Source organism: Bemisia tabaci, chromosome 3 (genome assembly GCF_918797505.1).
Source record: "Bemisia tabaci chromosome 3, PGI_BMITA_v3".
NCBI lineage: Eukaryota > Metazoa > Arthropoda > Insecta > Hemiptera > Aleyrodidae > Bemisia > Bemisia tabaci.
In genome coordinates this window covers 53445007-53452855 of record NC_092795.1, presented here as the reverse complement: position 1 = coordinate 53452855, position 7849 = coordinate 53445007, and positions in this window count along the sequence as shown.

The window sequence follows — 7849 nt, the reverse complement described above, 5'->3', positions numbered from 1 at the left end:
CCGCGAGCGGCCGAATCCCCGGTGCCCCCGACCCGACGCACAGTGGATCCAGCCAATAGGAGAAGGCGGACACAATTCGTCGTTTCCTCGACGAAGGAACATAACTGTAACTCTAATCCTAAGTCGCAAAATTGACTCCAACAATACAATTTTTTACAAGGCTGTCCCTGATCAATTTTTTTCCAAACTTTTCCTGATTTTTGCATAAAACCTGGAGAAAAATCAGTGGAATGTTCAGTTAAAAATGCTAGAGATTCTCCCGGTAAACATGGAATTTGCGGAGGGAACTGTGGCAACAATGTAATGGAGTTACGTTCTTTCGTGAGGGAAACGACGAATTTCAGGGTGTCTACTAAAACAGGCTGGCCAAAAATCAGTACTTCTTCGATACATTTCCAAGAAATTCAGTACCTCCTCAACAGGAAAATGCAGTACTTTTTCAGTACCGCCAATTGACGGAATTCGAGAAATTTCAAAAATTTAAATTTCCCGCTCAAATTGCGACAAAAATGACAAAAAATGAAACAATTCCGGGCCTACTTGCGGAATTTCCGCACTTTTACAGTACTACCGGATCGCCCTTAAAAAATCAGTGACTATTTCCGGACTTGTAGACACCCTGAATTTGGAGACTTTAAAAGCTTATAACTCCGTGTATGCGAAACTTAGAGGATCTAAAAGTGGTTCCATTGGTTCCATCGTGAAATTGTCTTCTTTCAGCACTCCTTGAAATGTAAAATGTGACGAAATAAACACCATTAGCAGTTTTAGTCAAAAATTTCATGTCCGGCCTTTCTAATTAACTCGATCCACTGTGCGACGCGACGCATGCCCAATTGCTGATTCCTCCTCCCTCGGCACCCTGCCCTCCTACACGACCTTGTCGCTGGATTGTGTCGTGGGTCAGTTGTGCTTCGGGATCGTCTGTAAATGACGGCATAAAGGAGGGATATCGATAAGGGTTGTTTTTTAGGGCCCACTCTGAATTTTCTCAACTTAACGATTTTTCCGCTTATTGAAGGTCTACATTTTACGGAATGCATGACCAAACAGCTTGTCCGGTATGGTCCTGTTCAACGAATTGCAGATTGCTTAAGGAGGCACCAGATTGGGTTCCTCCATGGAGGAGACGTAGGGAACGCTCAGCAAAATCGTGGATAGGTAGCATCCAATATGAAATTACAAGATGCAATTTACCAGACGACCTCTGGATTAATAGACAAGAATGACGAGTAGGTGTCGCAGAGCGCCCAGGCGCGCTGTAAAAGCGAATTATGTATGTATGTATCATGATTTGAACATTATCGGTCTCTTTTTGTGTTTTATACTGGCCTAAACAAGGACCCACAGACTGATTGCTGTGCTTGTTGAATACTGTAGGGTTGCAGTAAGTAATGAGATCTACCCACAATTCAGGTTTCTCAGTAATGACAGTAACGCAAGTCTGCCGTGTAAAAACACCATGGATGGTCATGATTTCAGTTTTCTACCACTTTTAGGTTCGGGCCTAGTGTGCATGTAGTAGGAGATCTCGCGAAAGGCTAGGCGACATACTGATTAAACAGTGTTCCGACCCTACCACGGGCGCTAACCGACGCGGTTGTGTTTTTGAAATAGAAAGGAACAGCAGCTTGCCTTGGGAGAAGAGAATTTAGCGAGTTGCCACCATGGCAAGTTGGCACGATTACTCAACCGGTTCCGCAAGTTCCGATTAACCGAAACAGTCGGAACACCGAGCTCAGCCTTCGCCGCTAAGAAGTTCGGAAAATGAACCGAATCATCTAGATAAGATCGCGTCGAAGATTTCCACTGCCATTATTCTAATCAGAACACTCGAGAAAATGAGGTAAAGGCCCGTAATATGGGCGGGTCGATTGTTGTATCGTTACCGAATGACTCTGGTCGATAAACCATTCAGGGTCGACACAGAATTTGACAATGAAATTTCCCTGATTTCCCTGACACATTTTGGAAAAATTCCCTGACACTTGAAGATGTGACGGATGGTTAAGAAGGCATAATAATTGAAAATAGTTATCAGGCAAAATTTCTTGTTCAAAATCTCAAACCCATTCTTAAAAGCAAATGAAGGTGATACCTATAACAAATTTTCCCTGACATTTTCGTCATTTTCCCTGACATTTCCCGGTTCTTCCTAACTGTGGCAACTCTGTGAATCCGTACCTTAACAATGCCTTGTCATTCGATGTCGATTCAACAATCGAACCGCATAGGTTCAAATCTCGACAAATCTCTCTTTGCATTACGGCAAAGGGAAAAATTTCCTTTTCCAGCGTCACCCGTTTTATCTTTTTGTTGGCAATTCAGAAATAACATGTTGAGCCGTTTGTTTAGTTGGTTTATCAAACTATGTATCGTTCTCAAATCAGTTGCTCAATTGGTCAAGCGAATGTGAACAAAAATCGAGTCAAAATTGTAGAGAGAATTGTTGGCAATTCAGAAATAACATGTTGAGCCGTTTGTTTAGTTGGTTTATCAAACTATGTATCGTTCTCAAATCAGTTGCTCAATTGGTCAAGCGAATGTGAACAAAAATCAAGTCAAAATTGTAGAGAGAATTGTTGGCAATTCAGAAATAACATGTTGAGCCGTTTGTTTAGTTGGTTTATCAAACTATGCATCGTTCTCAAATCAGTTGCTCAATTGGTCAAGCGAATGTGAACAAAAATCAAGCCAAATTTGTAGAAGAAAAACAAATAGGAAAAACGGTTAAAATGTGGAAAAGCAAGAGGTGATTGAAGGAAACGTTGAGTCGCGTCTTGTCAATGAAAATTGATTAGCACTCAGAGGTCGGCCGAGGCTCACACCTGAGATTGAGGTATAGGTCAATGAGCGAAATCCGAAATAACTCGTTGCGGCTTTCAATGTGTCCATGCTAACAAGGTATGCAACCCGCAAAACGCCCTATTTCGGTAGAAGTTCATTACGTAACTCATTTGAATTACTAATTAATAACCCTGATTATCGGGCTTAACGGCTGATTTAAGATTTCATATGCGTTTACGATGCCTGCTCATCCTATATCCAGGATATGCGACTTGCAGAATTATATACGAGATTTGAATGAAGAGAGGTGGTCGTTTTAGAATTCGCAGCGCTATGTAGGAGGTGCAGAAACGCTGTCCGCTATTTTCTTAAAGGAAGTCTGTGCGCAGTCAAAGCCTTTCACCTTTGAACGTAAAAAAAATAATAATAATAATAATAATGTAATAAAACTAAAATAAAACATTATAGAAAATTTGGCAAAGTGCAAAATACAGCTAAGTTGATTCTAATTCAAGTAGACTACTTTTGGCAATTAGGAACTACTGTTGCTTGCTAATCCGTAAAAAAACGTATGCGCACTCAGAAACTAATGGCACGTATGTTGTTTCTAAACTCAGCCAAAATATGTAGTTCTTAATTGCAAAACGTAGTCCGATTCATCCAACTGTTTTTTAAAAAATTGCGTAAAAAAAAGAAGAAGAAGAAAGAAAAAAATTAAGTGAATGAAAAAAGGAATACGTTTGTTTGATTAGGAACACGCACGCTGTGTTGAGGAACAAAAAAGCCGTATGATCTTTTAGACGTTGCCATCTTTTCTTTGACAAATCGCGATTTCCTGGAAAACAAGGACGTATTTTTCTCTCGATTTTTAAGAGAATTTTGTTCGTATTTGTTCTAAAGCGTCCGAAAATTTCAAGGAAAAATATGAACAGCTTTTGTGAAAATTAATTATTTTCAGAAAGGAAATTTGGCAACACTTAAATGCTCATACGGCGTTTTTTCTTGGCATGGCAGGTTAATAAACCGAAACCGAGAGGGTTCTTGGCGCGGCCAAGGACGAACGCAACGAATCTTTGCTTGAAGGCGCTTTGATACAACTATTCGTACTTGATGGATGTCCGTGTTGCATACGCACAGAATTGAAGGCATTTTGGTCTTGTAGCCCTGTCGAACGCGGTGCGTTGCTATAAGTCGCTGGCAAAATGTTGCTCCAATGAGGTAAGTGGGGTCAGTGCGACGACTGGCTATTTTCCCGGTCGGAGCACCTCCTTCATACGACTGCGGGAAAAATTCTTAGACATTAGAATTAGAATTTATGTGAGCCCTTCACATCAAAAGTTTCCTCGAGGTCCGTGGTTGTAGGCATCGAAGTAGTACGCTCCGCTCGGGAAATCACTCAAACTTGTTTTACATGCGAATTCGTCTAAATCAACCAGTGCGGTGAAATAGTTCAAATAAATTATCCGAAACCAGAGGGTTAGGCCTGTTGCAAACTTCAGCTCGAGCAGAAAGAAGAGTTGCTTCCTGTAGAAACATCTTGGCTCAAACATTACGGTGAGCGCATTAAGAGTGTTTAAAATACGCGATTAGATCCCACGCACGAATTGTTTTTCTCCGCGGCAGGTTCCATGATTTTTCAGTCACAGTTCTAGATCTATAACTGAAAATTCTAGTGAAAATCTATAGATGCGCCTCATTTTCAAATTTTCGGATTATCACTCAGGAAAACCTCTACGAAAAGGACACCTGAGTCCAAGGGTGCTGGGAGGCAGCAAGGCAGCCACAAGAATACTCCTAGTATATTAAAATATTTTCTCTAAATTTACGGGAATGTACCTGATGTAGTATATGTGAAAATATTCTGCAAGGCATGTTTCTTCTTCTAGTAGAGATTATTCCATCAGACGTCAAAGAAGCCCAAAATCTGTCAGTATACGAGAATTTATCACATAGCTTTAATCTCCGAAACCTACCGAGCTTGAAGCTTCGACCCACTGCATTACTGCCGTACAAAGGAAAAACGCCGTATGAACCTTCGTCGGTTGCCAAATTTACTTTGATTAAATGTGAAATTTCAGGAAAACTCGTTAACATTTCCCATTCAATTTTTCAGAGATCTTTCTTTGTAACTAGACCTAAATGAGCTTGTTCAGCAATTCGTAATTCTTGCATTTTTGGAAACTAGAGAGTGCACAGAGTTCACAGGAATTTTCCCCGATTTTTTTGAGCAATATTAACCCACGAAATACGAGTCCAAAAGTCCGTATTTTGGGCTCCCATTTAAACGCGCGCCGCTTGGCCCATCTCAAAATGGCGCCCATTTTCTCCGTCCGGCGGTGGCCACACTTTTGACCCGGCGTGCCGGCGGGTACCTCTGCATGCCTCTGCCGTGTGTGGGTCGTATAAACAAACGAAGATTGATAACACAAATGATCCGAGCAACTCGAAATCTCTTAATATTAAATAATTTAAATCCATTTTCGACTTCAACCAAGCACTTGGCAATAATATTCATCGTATTTTACAACCAGGAGCCACGGCCTATCGGCTCATTTTAAGGTGCATTCTGAAAATCAGTGTTTACAAGTCCAGTGTCCAAACCCAGACTTTCTTCCTTTACTTTTTTTTGACCATTCTCTTTTCATTTTCGCCTCAAATCAAATGTTTAGCAGTTTCTTTGTCTTGAGTATGTGGTCCTGAATTCATTCAAGAGTTAGAAGTTCACCATTTATTTAGTATTATAGCCTTTTGACCTCTCAAGCTTTACCGATATGATCTCATGTAGTTCGAGGTTTCTTTGGCCCAAACCAAGTGATTACACATCTGATGTGTGTCTTATGGCTCTTCAAATTCGCAGTTTAGAACTAAATCAGAAACTACAGTTACTTAATCCAGTTCTGCTCTCTTGTTCAATGTTTGTCATAAGTGTTTGTTCGTGTCTGTTCTTTATAAGTGACCACTGTAGTGCATATACACAGTTATGCTATCGGTACAGGTATTATTTCTTGTTTTCTACAGTCAGGACTTTCTCTTAAGCGCAATAATTTACCAAAGAAATTCACCTAGTTGCGTAAATAATTTGGTGTATAGATATTCTGTTAATGTCTCCTTGCGGTGATGCAAAGTTTCTGAGATCTGTCATAAGTGGATTTTGCATTTAGACGGTCACTCTTGTCTGATAAAATTACTGCTCTACTTAGCAGCTTCAAATTTATACTTTGATCTCTGATTCATCACTAAATGACACTCGTGCGGTGTCATTTATCTTTAATCAGTTCAAAGCTATTTCGACAATGAATCATCAAAGGTCCGATCGAAGAAGGAATTTTCTGGTGAGTGCTGTGGCTGAACCGACATCTCAACTCAACTTTCAAAAGCATCAACTCATATAAATTTATCAGGAAGTGGTAATGGTAAGTGGAAATCATGGTAGTGCTCGCTTCTTTCATAAGCAAATTGTGCGCTCAAAATTTCAAAATCTACTCACCTGCATGTATATTTGAAGAGGAATACGACATGATATGTAGCAGGCTACACTTCATCTATGAATAATACATAAATTTGTCTTGAGAGCATTCTTAGGAAACTTCCACAATTTTTAGTTTTGTTCCTGAGAGAAAATTTTGAGATGACTCTGCTGGTATTCCCAGTGTCTTTTCAGAAATTTTGTACTTCATAGGTATCATCATATACTTAAGTATCAACAGACATTGTACAAGACATAAAATTTATTTGAGGATTCCTGCTATATGTTGTGTTTCCTGCAGCAATAAGGCTCATCATATTTCATGGAATGAAGTAATCAAAAACTACTTACCTACCTACAGCTTGGTCAGTTTCATTTCTTTCTATAGTGAAGAAAATGTTTTTTTTTCTCTCTATTTAAGAATTCAAGGTGAATCAAACCTGTCCAACAAAAATTTTAATAAAATCTCTTTGTTCAAAAACACCTAAGAATCATTTCAATGGTAAAGTTGCCGACGATTCTTGTTAAAAGTCCGAAAGTCTGCTGGTTTACTGAATTTCTCAGGTACAGACGAATGGAAGGATTTTGAAAAGACATAGAATTACATCCTCCCATAAGATAAAGTCAGGAACATGGTTAAGGTTATCTGGGGATGATATTTGTAACATTTCGTTGCATGATTTTATAATCGAAGAGAAACAGAAAGTCTGAAACTTTGTGAATCTACGTAAGTGGTTTTCTAGTTAGGCTATGATATTGATATGCTCGCTTTGTTATCAATTAATCTCCACAAAGGTAAGCATAATTACATAAACTGTTCCACAAGAGATGCGAATGTAACTTGTAATACCTAAGTGACTTTACAAATCTTACCTGTTAAACTACCAGCTGCCCGATTATTGAAACTATGTCAGCCCGACATGAAAAGACATAGCCCTATCTTATCCATGCAATATATCGGAATTTGATGTCTTGTCGGGTTGCTCTAAGCCTTCAATAATCGGCCTGCTGATGAGTTGCAAAATATTTCCACTTCCAGACGAATGATCATGTCTTGGTTCATGCTTTCAATAGTAGAGTTGTGATGTCGGTTCAGCCACAGCACTCACAAGAAAATTCCTTCTTCGATCGGACCTTTGATGATTCATTGTCGAAATAGCTTTGAACTGATTAAAGATAAATGACACCGCACGAGTGTCATTTAGTGATGAATCAGAGATCAAAGTATAAATTTGAAGCTGCTAAGTAGAGCAGTAATTTTATCAGACAAGAGTGACCGTCTAAATGCAAAATCCACTTATGACAGATCTCAGAAACTTTGCATCACCGCAAGGAGACATTAACAGAATATCTATACACCAAATTATTTACGCAACTAGGTGAATTTCTTTGGTAAATTATTGCGCTTAAGAGAAAGTCCTGACTGTAGAAAACAAGAAATAATACCTGTACCGATAGCATAACTGTGTATATGCACTACAGTGGTCACTTATAAAGAACAGACACGAACAAACACTTATGACAAACATTGAACAAGAGAGCAGAACTGGATTAAGTAACTGTAGTTTCTGATTTAGTTCTAAACTGCGAATTTGA